The 20,164-nt window shown below is 47.2% G+C and overlaps 1 non-coding gene across 1 annotated transcript; it reads left to right on the forward strand.

Annotated features, from left to right (window-relative positions):
- The first annotated feature begins 19,789 nt into the window (after positions 1-19,789).
- On the forward strand, positions 19,790-19,862 carry TRNAS-CGA (transfer RNA serine (anticodon CGA)). The gene has a single exon. It is a non-coding gene; the product is annotated as a tRNA-Ser (tRNA).
- Positions 19,863-20,164: the final 302 nt, after the last annotated feature.

The following is a 20,164-nucleotide window of genomic DNA, read 5'->3' on the forward strand; positions in this document are numbered from 1 at the left end:
AGCAAACATTAAAAAAAAGACATAAAAGTACCATCCCCAACGCTTTCCTTGGCCTCGCCGACTGTTGGCTTCTTTCTTTCATGTATTATAACGAGCACCCTCATTTCCCTTTAATTGATCTGCTTGTAGCTTACGGGGGTCTCGGTTCTGGCAGTCTTGAAGCCATAGGTAGCGTAAGAGGGTTCTGGCACAGCTTTCGCCCTCGCTCTTGATCACGTTCTACGTGACGCTGGCGGTAACAAAGAAAGTTCTACGTCCGCCGCTATGGCTGAGGGTGGCGCTGGTGAACACTCTCAAGGTTAGTATACAGACAACATAAATACCCAAGCAAGTAGCAGGGGGAACAGCGGCCGATGTAGCTCAGTTGGAAGAGCACCGGACGCGATATTCGGAGGTGTTGGGTTCGGATCCCACCATCGGCACGTTGTTTTTTCTTCTACTTTGTGTTTAATTATCTTTCCCCTAAACCGATTACATTACTAATTTCTGTGATTATCTAAGCAAACATTAAAAAAAAAGACATAAAAGTACCATCCCCAACGCTTTCCTTGGCCTCGCCGACTGTTGGCTTCTTTCTTTCATGTATTATAACGAGCACCCTCATTTCCCTTTAATTGATCTGCTTGTAGCTTACGGGGGTCTCGGTTCTGGCAGTCTTGAAGCCATAGGTAGCGTAAGAGGGTTCTAGCACAGCTTTCGCCCTCGCTCTTGGTCACGTTCTACGTGACGCTGGCGGTAACAAAGGACGTTCTACGTCCGCCGCTATGGCTGAGGGTGGCGCTGGTGAACACTCTCAATGTTAGTATACAGACAACATAAATACCCAAGCAAGTAGCAGGGGGAACAGCGGCCGATGTAGCTCAGTTGGAAGAGCACCGGACGCGATATTCGGAGGTGTTGGGTTCGGATCCCACCATCGGCACGTTGTTTTTTCTTCTACTTTGTGTTTAATTATCTTTCCCCTAAACCGATTACATTACTAATTTCTGTGATTATCTAAGCAAACATTAAAAAAAAGACATAAAAGTACCATCCCCAACGCTTTCCTTGGCCTCGCCGACTGTTGGCTTCTTTCTTTCATGTATTATAACGAGCACCCTCATTTCCCTTTAATTGATCTGCTTGTAGCTTACGGGGGTCTCGGTTCTGGCAGTCTTGAAGCCATAGGTAGCGTAAGAGGGTTCTAGCACAGCTTTCGCCCTCGCTCTTGATCACGTTCTACGTGACGCTGGCGGTAACAAAGGACGTTCTACGTCCGCCGCTATGGCTGAGGGTGGTGCTGGTGAACACTCTCAAGGTTAGTATACAGACAACATAAATACCCAAGCAAGTAGCAGGGGGACAGCGGCCGATGTAGCTCAGTTGGAAGAGCACCGGACGCGATATTCGGAGGTCGTGGGTTCGGATCCCACCATCGGCACGTTGTTTTTTCTTCTACCTTGTGTTTAATTATCTTTCCCCTAAACCGATTACATAACTAATTTCTGTGATTATCCAAGCAAACATTAAAAAAAAGACATAAAAGTACCATCCCCAACGCTTTCCTTGGCCTCGCCGACTGTTGGCTTCTTTCTTTCATGTATTATAACGAGCACCCTCATTTCCCTTTAATTGATCTGCTTGTAGCTTACGGGGGTCTCGGTTCTGGCAGTCTTGAAGCCATAGGTAGCGTAAGAGGGTTCTAGCACAGCTTTCGCCCTCGCTCTTGATCACGTTCTACGTGACGCTGGCGGTAACAAAGGAAGTTCTACGTCCGCCGCTATGGCTGAGGGTGGCGCTGGTGAACACTCTCAAGGTTAGTATACAGACAACATAAATACCCAAGCAAGTAGCAGGGGGAACAGCGGCCGATGTAGCTCAGTTGGAAGAGCACCGGACGCGATATTCGGAGGTGTTGGGTTCGGATCCCACCATCGGCACGTTGTTTTTTCTTCTACTTTGTGTTTAATTATCTTTCCCCTAAACCGATTACATTACTAATTTCTGTGATTATCTAAGCAAACATTAAAAAAAAGACATAAAAGTACCATCCCCAACGCTTTCCTTGGCCTCGCCGACTGTTGGCTTCTTTCTTTCATGTATTATAACGAGCACCCTCATTTCCCTTTAATTGATCTGCTTGTAGCTTACGGGGGTCTCGGTTCTGGCAGTCTTGAAGCCATACGTAGCGTAAGAGGGTTCTAGCACAGCTTTCGCCCTCGCTCTTGATCACGTTCTACGTGACGCTGGCGGTAACAAAGGACGTTCTACGTCCGCCGCTATGGCTGAGGGTGGTGCTGGTGAACACTCTCAAGGTTAGTATACAGACAACATAAATACCCAAGCAAGTAGCAGGGGGACAGCGGCCGATGTAGCTCAGTTGGAAGAGCACCGGACGCGATATTCGGAGGTCGTGGGTTCGGATCCCACCATCGGCACGTTGTTTTTTCTTCTACCTTGTGTTTAATTATCTTTCCCCTAAACCGATTACATAACTAATTTCTGTGATTATCCAAGCAAACATTAAAAAAAAGACATAAAAGTACCATCCCCAACGCTTTCCTTGGCCTCGCCGACTGTTGGCTTCTTTCTTTCATGTATTATAACGAGCACCCTCATTTCCCTTTAATTGATCTGCTTGTAGCTTACGGGGGTCTCGGTTCTGGCAGTCTTGAAGCCATAGGTAGCGTAAGAGGGTTCTAGCACAGCTTTCGCCCTCGCTCTTGATCACGTTCTACGTGACGCTGGCGGTAACAAAGGACGTTCTACGTCCGCCGCTATGGCTGAGGGTGGCGCTGGTGAACACTCTCAAGGTTAGTATACAGACAACATAAATACCCAAGCAAGTAGCAGGGGGACAGCGGCCGATGTAGCTCAGTTGGAAGAGCACCGGACGCGATATTCGGAGGTCGTGGGTTCGGATCCCACCATCGGCACGTTGTTTTTTCTTCTACTTTGTGTTTAATTATCTTTCCCCTAAACCGATTACATTACTAATTTCTGTGATTATCCAAGCAAACATTAAAAAAAAGACATAAAAGTACCATCCCCAACGCTTTCCTTGGCCTCGCCGACTGTTGGCTTCTTTCTTTCATGTATTATAACGAGCACCCTCATTTCCCTTTAATTGATCTGCTTGTAGCTTACGGGGGTCTCGGTTCTGGCAGTCTTGAAGCCATAGGTAGCGTAAGAGGGTTCTGGCACAGCTTTCGCCCTCGCTCTTGATCACGTTCTACGTGACGCTGGCGGTAACAAAGGAAGTTCTACGTCCGCCGCTATGGCTGAGGGTGGCGCTGGTGAACACTCTCAAGGTTAGTATACAGACAACATAAATACCCAAGCAAGTAGCAGGGGGAACAGCGGCCGATGTAGCTCAGTTGGAAGAGCACCGGACGCGATATTCGGAGGTGTTGGGTTCGGATCCCACCATCGGCACGTTGTTTTTTCTTCTACTTGGTGTTTAATTATCTTTCCCCTAAACCGATTACATTACTAATTTCTGTGATTATCTAAGCAAACATTAAAAAAAAAGACATAAAAGTACCATCCCCAACGCTTTCCTTGGCCTCGCCGACTGTTGGCTTCTTTCTTTCATGTATTATAACGAGCACCCTCATTTCCCTTTAATTGATCTGCTTGTAGCTTACGGGGGTCTCAGTTCTGGCAGTCTTGAAGCCATAGGTAGCGTAAGAGGGTTCTAGCACAGGTTTCGCCCTCGCTCTTGATCACGTTCTACGTGATGCTGGCGGTAACAAAGGACGTTCTACGTCCGCCGCTATGGCTGAGGGTGGCGCTGGTGAACACTCTCAAGGTTAGTATACAGACAACATAAATACCCAAGCAAGTAGCAGGGGGAACAGCGGCCGATGTAGCTCAGTTGGAAGAGCACCGGACGCGATATTCGGAGGTGTTGGGTTCGGATCCCACCATCGGCACGTTGTTTTTTCTTCTACTTTGTGTTTAATTATCTTTCCCCTAAACCGATTACATTACTAATTTCTGTGATTATCTAAGCAAACATTAAAAAAAAAGACATAAAAGTACCATCCCCAACGCTTTCCTTGGCCTCGCCGACTGTTGGCTTCTTTCTTTCATGTATTATAACGAGCACCCTCATTTCCCTTTAATTGATCTGCTTGTAGCTTACGGGGGTCTCGGTTCTGGCAGTCTTTAAGCCATAGGTAGCGTAAGAGGGTTCTAGCACAGCTTTCGCCCTCGCTCTTGATCACGTTCTACGTGAGCTGGCGGTAACAAAGGACGTTCTACGTCCGCCGCTATGGCTGAGGGTGGCGCTGGTGAACACTCTCAAGGTTAGTATACAGACAACATAAATACCCAAGCAAGTAGCAGGGGGAACAGCGGCCGATGTAGCTCAGTTGGAAGAGCACCGGACGCGATATTCGGAGGTCGTGGGTTCGGATCCCACTATCGGCACGTTGTTTTTTCTTCTACTTTGTGTTTAATTATCTTTCCCCTAAACCGATTACATTACTAATTTCTGTGATTATCTAAGCAAACATTAAAAAAAAGACATAAAAGTACCATCCCCAACGCTTTCCTGGGTCTCGCCGACTGTTGGCTTCTTTCTTTCATGTATTATAACGAGCACTCTCATTTCCCTTTAATTGATCTGCTTGTAGCTTACGGGGGTCTCGGTTCTGGCAGTCTTGAAGCCATAGGTAGCGTAAGAGGGTTCTAGCACAGCTTTCGCCCTCGCTCTTGATCATGTTCTACGTGACGCTGGCGGTAACAAAGGATGTTCTACGTCCGCCGCTATGGCTGAGGGTGGCGGTGGTGAACACTCTCAAGGTTAGTATACAGACAACATAAATACCCAAGCAAGTAGCATGGGGAACAGCGGCCGATGTAGCTCAGTTGGAAGAGCACCGGACGCGACATTCGGAGGTCGTGGGTTCGGATCCCACCATCGGCACGTTGTTTTTTCTTCTACTTTGTGTTTAATTACCTTTCCCCTAAACCTATTATATTACTAATTTCTGTGATTATCTAAGCAAACATTAAAAAAAAGACATAAAAGTACCATCCCCAACGCTGTCCTTGGCCTCGCCGACTGTTGGCTTCTTTCTTTCATGTATTATAACGAGCACCCTCATTTCCCTTTAATTTATCTGCTTGTAGCTTACGGGGGTCTCGGTTCTGGCAGTCTTGAAGCCATAGGTAGCGTAAGAGGGTTCTAGCACAGCTTTCGCCCTCGCTCTTGATCACGTTCTACGTGACGCTGGCGGTAACAAAGGACGTTCTACGTCCGCCGCTATGGCTGAGGGTGGCGCTGGTGAACACTCTCAAGGTTAGTATACAGACAACATAAATACCCAAGCAAGTAGCAGGGGGAACAGCGGCCGATGTAGCTCAGTTGGAAGAGCACCGGACGCGATATTCGGAGGTCGTGGGTTCGGATCCCACCATCGGCACGTTGTTTTTTCTTCTACTTTGTGTTTAATTATCGTTCCCCTAAACCGATTACATTACTAATTTCTGTGATTATCTAAGCAAACTTTAAAAAACAAAAGACATAAAAGTACCATCCCCAATGCTTTCCTTGGCCTCGCCGACTGTTGGCTTCTTTCTTTCATGTATTATAACGAGCACCCTCATTTCCCTTTAATTGATCTGCTTGCAGCTTACGGAGGTCTCGGTTCTGGCAGTCTTGAAGCCATAGGTAGCGTAAGAGGGTTCTAGCACAGCTTTCGCCCTCGCTCTTGATCACGTTCTACGTGACGCTGGCGGTAACAAAGGACGTTCTACGTCCGCCGCTATGGCTGAGGGTGGCGCTGGTGAACACTCTCAAGGTTAGTATACAGACAACATAAATACACAAGCAAGTAGCAGGGGGAACAGCGGCCGATGTAGCTCAGTTGGAAGAGCACCGGACGCGATATTCGGAGGTCGTGGGTTCGGATTCCACCATCGGCACGTTGTTTTTTCTTCTACTTTGTGTTTAATTATCTTTCCCCTAAACCGATTACATTACTAATTTCTGTGATTATCTTAGCAAACATTAAAAAAAGACATAAAAGTACCATCTCCAACGCTTTCCTTGGCCTCGCCGACTGTTGGCTTCTTTCTTTCATGTATTATAACGACCACCCTCATTTCCCTTTATTTGATCTGCTTGTAGCTTACGGGGGTATCGGTTCTGGCAGTCTTGAAGCCATAGGTAGCGTAAGAGGGTTCTAGCACAGCTTTCGCCCTCCCTCTTGATCACGTTCTACGTGACGCTGGCGGTAACAAAGGACGTTCTACGTCCGCCGCTATGGCTGAGGGTGGCGCTGGTGAACACTCTCAAGGTTAGTATACAGACAACATAAATACCCAAGCAAGTAGCAGGGGGACAGCGGCCGATGTAGCTCAGTTGGAAGAGCACCGGACGCGATATTCGGAGGTGTTGGGTTCGGATCCCACCATCGGCACGTTGTTTTTTCTTCTACTTTGTGTTTAATTATCTTTCCACTAAACCGATTACATTACTAATTTCTGTGATTATCTAAGCAAACATTAAAAAAAAAGACATAAAAGTACCATCCCCAACGCTTTCCTTGGCCTCGCCGACTGTTGGCTTCTTTCTTTCATGTATTATAACGAGCACCCTCATTTCCCTTTAATTGATCTGCTTGTAGCTTACGGGGGTCTCGGTTCTGGCAGTCTTGAAGCCATAGGTAGCGTAAGAGGGTTCTAGCACAGCTTTCGCCCTCGCTCTTGATCACGTTCTACGTGACGCTGGCGGTAACAAAGGACGTTCTACGTCCGCCGCTATGGCTGAGGGTGGCGCTGGTGAACACTCTCAAGGTTAGTATACAGACAACATAAATACCCAAGCAAGTAGCAGGGGGAAAGCGGCCGATGTAGCTCAGTTGGAAGAGCACCGGACGCGATATTCGGAGGTCGTGGGTTCGGATCCCACCATCGGCACGTTGTTTTTTCTTCTACTTTGTGTTTAATTATCTTTCCCCTAAACCGATTACATTACTAATTTCTGTGATTATCCAAGCAAACATTAAAAAAAAAGACATAAAAGTACCATCCCCAACGCTTTCCTTGGCCTCGCCGACTGTTGGCTTCTTTCTTTCATGTATTATAACGAGCACCCTCATTTCCCTTTAATTGATCTGCTTGTAGCTTACGGGGGTCTCGGTTCTGGCAGTCTTGAAGCCATAGGTAGCGTAAGAGGGTTCTGGCACAGCTTTCGCCCTCGCTCTTGATCACGTTCTACGTGACGCTGGCGGTAACAAAGAAAGTTCTACGTCCGCCGCTATGGCTGAGGGTGGCGCTGGTGAACACTCTCAAGGTTAGTATACAGACAACATAAATACCCAAGCAAGTAGCAGGGGGAACAGCGGCCGATGTAGCTCAGTTGGAAGAGCACCGGACGCGATATTCGGAGGTGTTGGGTTCGGATCCCACCATCGGCACGTTGTTTTTTCTTCTACTTTGTGTTTAATTATCTTTCCCCTAAACCGATTACATTACTAATTTCTGTGATTATCTAAGCAAACATTAAAAAAAAAGACATAAAAGTACCATCCCCAACGCTTTCCTTGGCCTCGCCGACTGTTGGCTTCTTTCTTTCATGTATTATAACGAGCACCCTCATTTCCCTTTAATTGATCTGCTTGTAGCTTACGGGGGTCTCGGTTCTGGCAGTCTTGAAGCCATAGGTAGCGTAAGAGGGTTCTAGCACAGCTTTCGCCCTCGCTCTTGGTCACGTTCTACGTGACGCTGGCGGTAACAAAGGACGTTCTACGTCCGCCGCTATGGCTGAGGGTGGCGCTGGTGAACACTCTCAATGTTAGTATACAGACAACATAAATACCCAAGCAAGTAGCAGGGGGAACAGCGGCCGATGTAGCTCAGTTGGAAGAGCACCGGACGCGATATTCGGAGGTGTTGGGTTCGGATCCCACCATCGGCACGTTGTTTTTTCTTCTACTTTGTGTTTAATTATCTTTCCCCTAAACCGATTACATTACTAATTTCTGTGATTATCTAAGCAAACATTAAAAAAAAGACATAAAAGTACCATCCCCAACGCTTTCCTTGGCCTCGCCGACTGTTGGCTTCTTTCTTTCATGTATTATAACGAGCACCCTCATTTCCCTTTAATTGATCTGCTTGTAGCTTACGGGGGTCTCGGTTCTGGCAGTCTTGAAGCCATAGGTAGCGTAAGAGGGTTCTAGCACAGCTTTCGCCCTCGCTCTTGATCACGTTCTACGTGACGCTGGCGGTAACAAAGGACGTTCTACGTCCGCCGCTATGGCTGAGGGTGGTGCTGGTGAACACTCTCAAGGTTAGTATACAGACAACATAAATACCCAAGCAAGTAGCAGGGGGACAGCGGCCGATGTAGCTCAGTTGGAAGAGCACCGGACGCGATATTCGGAGGTCGTGGGTTCGGATCCCACCATCGGCACGTTGTTTTTTCTTCTACCTTGTGTTTAATTATCTTTCCCCTAAACCGATTACATAACTAATTTCTGTGATTATCCAAGCAAACATTAAAAAAAAGACATAAAAGTACCATCCCCAACGCTTTCCTTGGCCTCGCCGACTGTTGGCTTCTTTCTTTCATGTATTATAACGAGCACCCTCATTTCCCTTTAATTGATCTGCTTGTAGCTTACGGGGGTCTCGGTTCTGGCAGTCTTGAAGCCATAGGTAGCGTAAGAGGGTTCTAGCACAGCTTTCGCCCTCGCTCTTGATCACGTTCTACGTGACGCTGGCGGTAACAAAGGAAGTTCTACGTCCGCCGCTATGGCTGAGGGTGGCGCTGGTGAACACTCTCAAGGTTAGTATACAGACAACATAAATACCCAAGCAAGTAGCAGGGGGAACAGCGGCCGATGTAGCTCAGTTGGAAGAGCACCGGACGCGATATTCGGAGGTGTTGGGTTCGGATCCCACCATCGGCACGTTGTTTTTTCTTCTACTTTGTGTTTAATTATCTTTCCCCTAAACCGATTACATTACTAATTTCTGTGATTATCTAAGCAAACATTAAAAAAAAGAGATAAAAGTACCATCCCCAACGCTTTCCTTGGCCTCGCCGACTGTTGGCTTCTTTCTTTCATGTATTATAACGAGCACCCTCATTTCCCTTTAATTGATCTGCTTGTAGCTTACGGGGGTCTCAGTTCTGGCAGTCTTGAAGCCATAGGTAGCGTAAGAGGGTTCTAGCACAGCTTTCGCCCTCGCTCTTGATCACGTTCTACGTGACGCTGGCGGTAACAAAGGACGTTCTACGTCCGCCGCTATGGCTGAGGATGGCGCTGGTGAACACTCTCAAGGTTAGTATACAGACAACATAAATACCCAAGCAAGTAGCAGGGGGAACAGCGGCCGATGTAGCTCAGTTGGAAGAGCACCGGACGCGATATTCGGAGGTGTTGGGTTCGGATCCCACCATCGGCACGTTGTTTTTTCTTCTACTTTGTGTTTAATTATCTTTCCCCTAAACCGATTACATTACTAATTTCTGTGATTATCTAAGCAAACATTAAAAAAAAAAGACATAAAAGTACCATCCCCAACGCTTTCCTTGGCCTCGCCGACTGTTGGCTTCTTTCTTTCATGTATTATAACGAGCACCCTCATTTCCCTTTAATTGATCTGCTTGTAGCTTACGGGGGTCTCGGTTCTGGCAGTCTTGAAGCCATAGGTAGCGTAAGAGGGTTCTAGCACAGCTTTTGCCCTCGCCCTTGATCACGTTCTACGTGACGCTGGCGAGGGTGGCGCTGGTGAACACTCTCAAGGTTAGTATACAGACAACATAAATACCCAAGCAAGTAGCAGGGGGAACAGCGGCCGATGTAGCTCAGTTGGAAGAGCACCGGACGCGATATTCGGAGGTCGTGGGTTCGGATCCCACCATCGGCACGTTGTTTTTTCTTCTACTTTGTGTTTAATTATCTTTCCCCTAAACCGATTACATTACTAATTTCTGTAATTATCTAAGCAAACATTAAAAAAAAAGACATAAAAGTACCATCCCCAACGCTTTCCTTGGCCTCGCCGACTGTTGGCTTCTTTCTTTGATGCATTATAATGAGCACCCTCATTTCCCTTTAATTGATCTGCTTGTAGCTTTCGGGGGTCTCGGTTCTGGCAGTCTTGAAGCCATAGGTAGCGTAAGAGGGTTCTAGCACAGCTTTCGCCCTCGCTCTTGATCACGTTCTACGTGACGCTGGCGGTAACAAAGGACGTTCTACGTCCGCCGCTATGGCTGAGGGTGGCGCTGGTGAACACTCTCAAGGTTAGTATACAGACAACATAAATACCCAAGCAAGTAGCAGGGGGAACAGCGGCCGATGTAGCTCAGTTGGAAGAGCACCGGACGCGATATTCGGAGGTCGTGAGTTCGGATCCCACCATCGGCACGTTGTTTTTTCTTCTACTTTGTGGTTAATTATCTTTCCCCTAAACCGATTACATTACTAATTTCTGTGATTATCTAAGCAAACATTAAAAAAAAAGACATAAAAGTACCATCCCCAACGCTTTCCTTGGCCTCGCCGACTGTTGGCTTCTTTCTTTCATGTATTATAACGAGCACCCTCATTGTCCTTTAATTGATCTGCTTGTAGCTTACGGGGGTCTCGGTTCTGGCAGTCTTGAAGCCATAGGTAGCGTAAGAGGGTTCTAGCACAGCTTTCGCCCTCGCTCTTGGTCACGTTCTACGTGAGCTGGCGGTAACAAAGGACGTTCTACGTCCGCCGCTATGGCTGAGGGTGGCGCTGGTGAACACTCTCAAGGTTAGTATACAGACAACATAAATACCCAAGCAAGTAGCAGGGGGAACAGCGGCCGATGTAGCTCAGTTGGAAGAGCACCGGACGCGATATTCGGAGGTCGTGGGTTCGGATCCCACTATCGGCACGTTGTTTTTTCTTCTACTTTGTGTTTAATTATCTTTCCCCTAAACCGATTACATTACTAATTTCTGTGATTATCTAAGCAAACATTAAAAAAAAAAGACATAAAAGTACCATCCCCAACGCTTTCCTGGGTCTCGCCGACTGTTGGCTTCTTTCTTTCATGTATTATAACGAGCACTCTCATTTCCCTTTAATTGATCTGCTTGTAGCTTACGGGGGTCTCGGTTCTGGCAGTCTTGAAGCCATAGGTAGCGTAAGAGGGTTCTAGCACAGCTTTCGCCCTCGCTCTTGATCACGTTCTACGTGACGCTGGCGGTAACAAAGGATGTTCTACGTCCGCCGCTATGGCTGAGGGTGGCGGTGGTGAACACTCTCAAGGTTAGTATACAGACAACATAAATACCCAAGCAAGTAGCATGGGGAACAGCGGCCGATGTAGCTCAGTTGGAAGAGCACCGGACGCGACATTCGGAGGTCGTGGGTTCGGATCCCACCATCGGCACGTTGTTTTTTCTTCTACTTTGTGTTTAATTATCTTCCCCTAAACCTATTATATTACTAATTTCTGTGATTATCTAAGCAAACATTAAAAAAAAGACATAAAAGTACCATCCCCAACGCTGTCCTTGGCCTCGCCGACTGTTGGCTTCTTTCTTTCATGTATTATAACGAGCACCCTCATTTCCCTTTAATTTATCTGCTTGTAGCTTACGGGGGTCTCGGTTCTGGCAGTCTTGAAGCCATAGGTAGCGTAAGAGGGTTCTAGCACAGCTTTCGCCCTCGCTCTTGATCACGTTCTACGTGACGCTGGCGGTAACAAAGGACGTTCTACGTCCGCCGCTATGGCTGAGGGTGGCCTGGTGAACACTCTCAAGGTTAGTATACAGACAACATAAATACCCAAGCAAGTAGCAGGGGGAACAGCGGCCGATGTAGCTCAGTTGGAAGAGCACCGGACGCGATATTCGGAGGTCGTGGGTTCGGATCCCACCATCGGCACGTTGTTTTTTCTTCTACTTTGTGTTTAATTATCGTTCCCCTAAACCGATTACATTACTAATTTCTGTGATTATCTAAGCAAACATTAAAAAACAAAAGACATAAAAGTACCATCCCCAATGCTTTCCTTGGCCTCGCCGACTGTTGGCTTCTTTCTTTCATGTATTATAACGAGCACCCTCATTTCCCTTTAATTGATCTGCTTGCAGCTTACGGAGGTCTCGGTTCTGGCAGTCTTGAAGCCATAGGTAGCGTAAGAGGGTTCTAGCACAGCTTTCGCCCTCGCTCTTGATCACGTTCTACGTGACGCTGGCGGTAACAAAGGACGTTCTACGTCCGCCGCTATGGCTGAGGGTGGCGCTGGTGAACACTCTCAAGGTTAGTATACAGACAACATAAATACACAAGCAAGTAGCAGGGGGAACAGCGGCCGATGTAGCTCAGTTGGAAGAGCACCGGACGCGATATTCGGAGGTCGTGGGTTCGGATTCCACCATCGGCACGTTGTTTTTTCTTCTACTTTGTGTTTAATTATCTTTCCCCTAAACCGATTACATTACTAATTTCTGTGATTATACAAGCAAACATTAAAAAAAAAACAAAAAGACATAAAAGTACCATCCCCAACGCTTTCCTTGGCCTCGCCGACTGTTGGCTTCTTTCTTTCATGTATTATAACGACCACCCTCATTTCCCTTTAATTGATCTGCTTGTAGCTTACGGGGGTCTCGGTTCTGGCAGTCTTGAAGCCGTAGGTAGCGTAAGAGGGTCTAGCACAGCTTTCGCCCTCGCTCTTGATCACGTTCTACGTGACGCTGGCGGTAACAAAGGACGTTCTACGTCCGCCGCTATGGCTGAGGGTGGCGCTGGTGAACACTCTCAAGGTTAGTATACAGACAACATAAATACCCAAGCAAGTAGCAGGGGGAACAGCGGCCGATGTAGCTCAGTTGGAAGAGCACCGGACGCGATATTCGGAGGTCGTGGGTTCGGATCCCACCATCGGCACGTTGTTTTTTCTTCTACTTTGTGTTTAATTATCTTTCCCCTAAACCGATTACATTACTAATTTCTGTGATTATCTTAGCAAACATTAAAAAAAAGACATAAAAGTACCATCTCCAACGCTTTCCTTGGCCTCGCCGACTGTTGGCTTCTTTCTTTCATGTATTATAACGTGCACCCTCATTTCCCTTTAATTGATCTGCTTGTAGCTTACGGGGGTATCGGTTCTGGCAGTCTTGAAGCCATAGGTAGCGTAAGAGGGTTCTAGCACAGCTTTCGCCCTCCCTCTTGATCACGTTCTACGTGACGCTGGCGGTAACAAAGGACGTTCTACGTCCGCCGCTATGGCTGAGGGTGGCGCTGGTGAACACTCTCAAGGTTAGTATACAGACAACATAAATACCCAAGCAAGTAGCAGGGGGACAGCGGCCGATGTAGCTCAGTTGGAAGAGCACCGGACGCGATATTCGGAGGTGTTGGGTTCGGATCCCACCATCGGCACGTTGTTTTTTCTTCTACTTTGTGTTTAATTATCTTTCCACTAAACCGATTACATTACTAATTTCTGTGATTATCTAAGCAAACATTAAAAAAAAGACATAAAAGTACCATCCCCAACGCTTTCCTTGGCCTCGCCGACTGTTGGCTTCTTTCTTTCATGTATTATAACGAGCACCCTCATTTCCCTTTAATTGATCTGCTTGTAGCTTACGGGGGTCTCGGTTCTGGCAGTCTTGAAGCCATAGGTAGCGTAAGAGGGTTCTAGCACAGCTTTCGCCCTCGCTCTTGATCACGTTCTACGTGACGCTGGCGGTAACAAAGGACGTTCTACGTCCGCCGCTATGGCTGAGGGTGGCGCTGGTGAACACTCTCAAGGTTAGTATACAGACAACATAAATACCCAAGCAAGTAGCAGGGGGAACAGCGGCCGATGTAGCTCAGTTGGAAGAGCACCGGACGCGATATTCGGAGGTGTTGGGTTCGGATCCCACCATCGGCACGTTGTTTTTTCTTCTACTTTGTGTTTAATTATCTTTCCCCTAAACCGATTACATTACTAATTTCTGTGATTATCTAAGCAAACATTAAAAAAAAGACATAAAAGTACCATCCCCAACGCTTTCCTTGGCCTCGCCGACTGTTGGCTTCTTTCTTTCATGTATTATAACGAGCACCCTCATTTCCCTTTAATTGATCTGCTTGTAGCTTACGGGGGTCTCGGTTCTGGCAGTCTTGAAGCCATAGGTAGCGTAAGAGGGTTCTAGCACAGCTTTCGCCCTCGCCCTTGATCACGTTCTACGTGACGCTGGCGGTAACAAAGGACGTTCTACGTCAGCCGCTATGGCTGAGGGTGGCGCTGGTGAACACTCTCAAGGTTAGTATACAGACAACATAAATACCCAAGCAAGTAGCAGGGGGAACAGCGGCCGATGTAGCTCAGTTGGAAGAGCACCGGACGCGATATTCGGAGGTCGTGGGTTCGGATCCCACCATCGGCACGTTGTTTTTTCTTCTACTTTGTGTTTAATTATCTTTCCCCTAAACCGATTACATTACTAATTTCTGTAATTATCTAAGCAAACATTAAAAAAAAAGACATAAAAGTACCATCCCCAACGCTTTCCTTGGCCTCGCCGACTGTTGGCTTCTTTCTTTCATGTATTATAGCGAGCACCCTCATTTCCCTTTAATTGATCTGCTTGTAGCTTACGGGGGTCTCGGTTCTGGCAGTCTTGAAGCCATAGGTAGCGTAAGAGGATTCTAGCACAGCTTTCGCCCTCGCTCTTGATCACGTTCTACGTGACGCTGGCGGTAACAAAGGACGTTCTACGTCCGCCGCTATGGCTGAGGGTGGCGCTGGTGAACACTCTCAAGGTTAGTATACAGACAACATAAATACCCAAGCAAGTAGCAGGGGGAACAGCGGCCGATGTAGCTCAGTTGGAAGAGCACCGGACGCGATATTCGGAGGTCGTGGGTTCGGATCCCACCATCGGCACGTTGTTTTTTCTTCTACTTTGTGTTTAATTATCTTTCCCCTAAACCGATTACATTACTAATTTCTGTGATTATCTAAGCAAACATTAAAAAAAAGACATAAAAGTACCATCCCCAACGCTTTCCTTGGCCTCGCCGACTGTTGGCTTCTTTCTTTCATGTATTATAACGAGCACCCTCATTTCCCTTTAATTGATCTGCTTGTAGCTTACGGAGGTCTCGGTTCTGGCAGTCTTGAAGGCATAGGTAGCGTAAGAGGGTTCTAGCACAGCTTTCGCCCTCGCTCTTGATCACGTTCTACGTGACGCTGGCGGTAACAAAGGACGTTCTACGTCCGCCGCTATGGCTGAGGGTGGCGCTGGTGAACACTCTCAAGGTTAGTATACAGACAACATAAATACACAAGCAAGTAGCAGGGGGAAAGCGGCCGATGTAGCTCAGTTGGAAGAGCACCGGACGCGATATTCGGAGGTCGTGGGTTCGGATCCCACCATCGGCACGTTGTTTTTTCTTCTACTTTGTGTTTAATTATCTTTCCCCTAAACCGATTACATTACTAATTTCTGTGATTATCCAAGCAAACATTAAAAAAAAGACATAAAAGTACCATCCCCAACGCTTTCCTTGGCCTCGCCGACTGTTGGCTTCTTTCTTTCATGTATTATAACGAGCACCCTCATTTCCCTTTAATTGATCTGCTTGTAGCTTACGGGGGTCTCGGTTCTGGCAGTCTTGAAGCCATAGGTAGCGTAAGAGGGTTCTGGCACAGCTTTCGCCCTCGCTCTTGATCACGTTCTACGTGACGCTGGCGGTAACAAAGAAAGTTCTACGTCCGCCGCTATGGCTGAGGGTGGCGCTGGTGAACACTCTCAAGGTTAGTATACAGACAACATAAATACCCAAGCAAGTAGCAGGGGGAACAGCGGCCGATGTAGCTCAGTTGGAAGAGCACCGGACGCGATATTCGGAGGTGTTGGGTTCGGATCCCACCATCGGCACGTTGTTTTTTCTTCTACTTTGTGTTTAATTATCTTTCCCCTAAACCGATTACATTACTAATTTCTGTGATTATCTAAGCAAACATTAAAAAAAAGACATAAAAGTACCATCCCCAACGCTTTCCTTGGCCTCGCCGACTGTTGGCTTCTTTCTTTCATGTATTATAACGAGCACCCTCATTTCCCTTTAATTGATCTGCTTGTAGCTTACGGGGGTCTCGGTTCTGGCAGTTTTGAAGCCATAGGTAGCGTAAGAGGGTTCTAGCACAGCTTTCGCCCTCGCTCTTGATCACGTTCTACGTGACGCTGGCGGTAACAAAGGACGTTCTACGTCCGCCGCTATGGCTGAGGGTGGCGCTGGTGAACACTCTCAATGTTAGTATACAGACAACGTAAATACCCAAGCAAGTAGCAGGGGGAACAGCGGCCGATGTAGCTCAGTTGGAAGAGCACCGGACGCGATATTCGGAGGTGTTGGGTTCGGATCCCACCATCGGCACGTTGTTTTTTCTTCTACTTTGTGTTTAATTATCTTTCCCCTAAACCGATTACATTACTAATTTCTGTGATTATCTAAGCAAACATTAAAAAAAAGACATAAAAGTACCATCCCCAACGCTTTCCTTGGCCTCGCCGACTGTTGGCTTCTTTCTTTCATGTATTATAACGAGCACCCTCATTTCCCTTTAATTGATCTGCTTGTAGCTTACGGGGGTCTCGGTTCTGGCAGTCTTGAAGCCATAGGTAGCGTAAGAGGGTTCTAGCACAGCTTTCGCCCTCGCCCTTGATCACGTTCTACGTGACGCTGGCGGTAACAAAGGACGTTCTACGTCAGCCGCTATGGCTGAGGGTGGCGCTGGTGAACACTCTCAAGGTTAGTATACAGACAACATAAATACCCAAGCAAGTAGCAGGGGGAACAGCGGCCGATGTAGCTCAGTTGGAAGAGCACCGGACGCGATATTCGGAGGTCGTGGGTTCGGATCCCACCATCGGCACGTTGTTTTTTCTTCTACTTTGTGTTTAATTATCTTTCCCCTAAACCGATTACATTACTAATTTCTGTAATTATCTAAGCAAACATTAAAAAAAAAGACATAAAAGTACCATCCCCAACGCTTTCCTTGGCCTCGCCGACTGTTGGCTTCTTTCTTTCATGTATTATAGCGAGCACCCTCATTTCCCTTTAATTGATCTGCTTGTAGCTTACGGGGGTCTCGGTTCTGGCAGTCTTGAAGCCATAGGTAGCGTAAGAGGATTCTAGCACAGCTTTCGCCCTCGCTCTTGATCACGTTCTACGTGACGCTGGCGGTAACAAAGGACGTTCTACGTCCGCCGCTATGGCTGAGGGTGGCGCTGGTGAACACTCTCAAGGTTAGTATACAGACAACATAAATACCCAAGCAAGTAGCAGGGGGAACAGCGGCCGATGTAGCTCAGTTGGAAGAGCACCGGACGCGATATTCGGAGGTCGTGGGTTCGGATCCCACCATCGGCACGTTGTTTTTTCTTCTACTTTGTGTTTAATTATCTTTCCCCTAAACCGATTACATTACTAATTTCTGTGATTATCTAAGCAAACATTAAAAAAAAGACATAAAAGTACCATCCCCAACGCTTTCCTTGGCCTCGCCGACTGTTGGCTTCTTTCTTTCATGTATTATAACGAGCACCCTCATTTCCCTTTAATTGATCTGCTTGTAGCTTACGGAGGTCTCGGTTCTGGCAGTCTTGAAGGCATAGGTAGCGTAAGAGGGTTCTAGCACAGCTTTCGCCCTCGCTCTTGATCACGTTCTACGTGACGCTGGCGGTAACAAAGGACGTTCTACGTCCGCCGCTATGGCTGAGGGTGGCGCTGGTGAACACTCTCAAGGTTAGTATACAGACAACATAAATACACAAGCAAGTAGCAGGGGGAACAGCGGCCGATGTAGCTCAGTTGGAAGAGCACCGGACGCGATATTCGGAGGTCGTGGGTTCGGATTCCACCATCGGCACGTTGTTTTTTCTTCTACTTTGTGTTTAATTATCTTTCCCCTAAACCGATTACATTACTAATTTCTGTGATTATCCAAGCAAACATTAAAAAAAAAGACATAAAAGTACCATCCCCAACGCTTTCCTTGGCCTCGCCGACTGTTGGCTTCTTTCTTTCATGTATTATAACGAGCACCCTCATTTCCCTTTAATTGATCTGCTTGTAGCTTACGGGGGTCTCGGTTCTGGCAGTCTTGAAGCCATAGGTAGCGTAAGAGGGTTCTGGCACAGCTTTCACCCTCGCTCTTGATCACGTTCTACGTGACGCTGGCGGTAACAAAGAAAGTTCTACGTCCGCCGCTATGGCTGAGGGTGGCGCTGGTGAACACTCTCAAGGTTAGTATACAGACAACATAAATACCCAAGCAAGTAGCAGGGGGAACAGCGGCCGATGTAGCTCAGTTGGAAGAGCACCGGACGCGATATTCGGAGGTGTTGGGTTCGGATCCCACCATCGGCACGTTGTTTTTTCTTCTACTTTGTGTTTAATTATCTTTCCCCTAAACCGGTTACATTACTAATTTCTGTGATTATCTAAGCAAACATTAAAAAAAAGACATAAAAGTACCATCCCCAACGCTTTCCTTGGCCTCGCCGACTGTTGGCTTCTTTCTTTCATGTATTATAACGAGCACCCTCATTTCCCTTTAATTGATCTGCTTGTAGCTTACGGGGGTCTCGGTTCTGGCAGTCTTGAAGCCATAGGTAACGTAAGAGGGTTCTAGCACAGCTTTCGCCCTCGCTCTTGATCACGTTCTACGTGACGCTGGCGGTAACAAAGGACGTTCTACGTCCGCCGCTATGGCTGAGGGTGGCGCTGGTGAACACTCTCAAGGTTAGTATACAGACAACATAAATACCCAAGAAAGTAGCAGGGGGAACAGCGGCCGATGTAGCTCAGTTGGAAGAGCACCGGACGCGATATTCGGAGGTGTTGGGTTCGGATCCCATCATCGGCACGTTGTTTTTTCTTCTACTTTGTGTTTAATTATCTTTCCCCTAAACCGATTACATTACTAATTTCTGTGATTATCTAAGCAAACATTAAAAAAAAAGACATAAAAGTACCATCCCCAACGCTTTCCTTGGCCTCGCCGACTGTTGGCTTCTTTCTTTCATGTATTATAACGAGCACCCTCATTTCCCTTTAATTGATCTGCTTGTAGCTTACGGGGGTCTCGGTTCTGGCAGTCTTGAAGCCATAGGTAGCGTAAGAGGGTTCTAGCACAGCTTTCGCCCTCGCCCTTGATCACGTTCTACGTGACGCTGGCGGTAACAAAGGACGTTCTACGTCAGCCGCTATGGCTGAGGGTGGCGCTGGTGAACACTCTCAAGGTTAGTATACAGACAACATAAATACCCAAGCAAGTAGCAGGGGGAACAGCGGCCGATGTAGCTCAGTTGGAAGAGCACCGGACGCGATATTCGGAGGTCGTGGGTTCGGATCCCACCATCGGCACGTTGTTTTTTCTTCTACTTTGTGTTTAATTATCTTACCCCTAAACCGATTACATTACTAATTTCTGTAATTATCTAAGCAAACATTAAAAAAAAGACATAAAAGTACCATCCCCAACGCTTTCCTTGGCCTCGCCGACTGTTGGCTTCTTTCTTTCATGTATTATAGCGAGCACCCTCATTTCCCTTTAATTGATCTGCTTGTAGCTTACGGGGGTCTCGGTTCTGGCAGTCTTGAAGCCATAGGTAGCGTAAGAGGGTTCTAGCACAGCTTTCGCCCTCGCTCTTGATCACGTTCTACGTGAGCTGGCGGTAAGAAAGGACGTTCTACGTCCGCCGCTATGGCTGAGGGTGGCGCTGGTGAACACTCTCAAGGTTAGTATACAGACAACATAAATACCCAAGCAAGTAGCAGGGGGAACAGCGGCCGATGTAGCTCAGTTGGAAGAGCACCGGACGCGATATTCGGAGGTCGTGGGTTCGAATCCCACCATCGGCACGTTGTTTTTTCTTCTACTTTGTGTTTAATTATCTTTCCCCTAAACCGATTACATTACTAATTTCTGTGATTATCTAAGCAAACATTAAAAAAAAGACATAAAAGTACCATCCCCAACGCTTTCCTTGGCCTCGCCGACTGTTGGCTTCTTTCTTTCATGTATTATAACGAGCACCCTCATTTCCCTTTAATTGATCTGCTTGTAGCTTACGGGGGTCTCGGTTCTGGCAGTCTTGAAGCCATAGGTAGCGTAAGAGGGTTCTAGCACAGCTTTCGCCCTCGCTCTTGATCACGTTCCACGT

Source organism: Amblyomma maculatum, unplaced genomic scaffold (assembly GCF_055883805.1).
Source record: "Amblyomma maculatum isolate TAMU_Amacu unplaced genomic scaffold, ASM5588380v1 scaffold_43, whole genome shotgun sequence".
Taxonomy (NCBI): Eukaryota; Metazoa; Arthropoda; class Arachnida; order Ixodida; family Ixodidae; genus Amblyomma; species Amblyomma maculatum.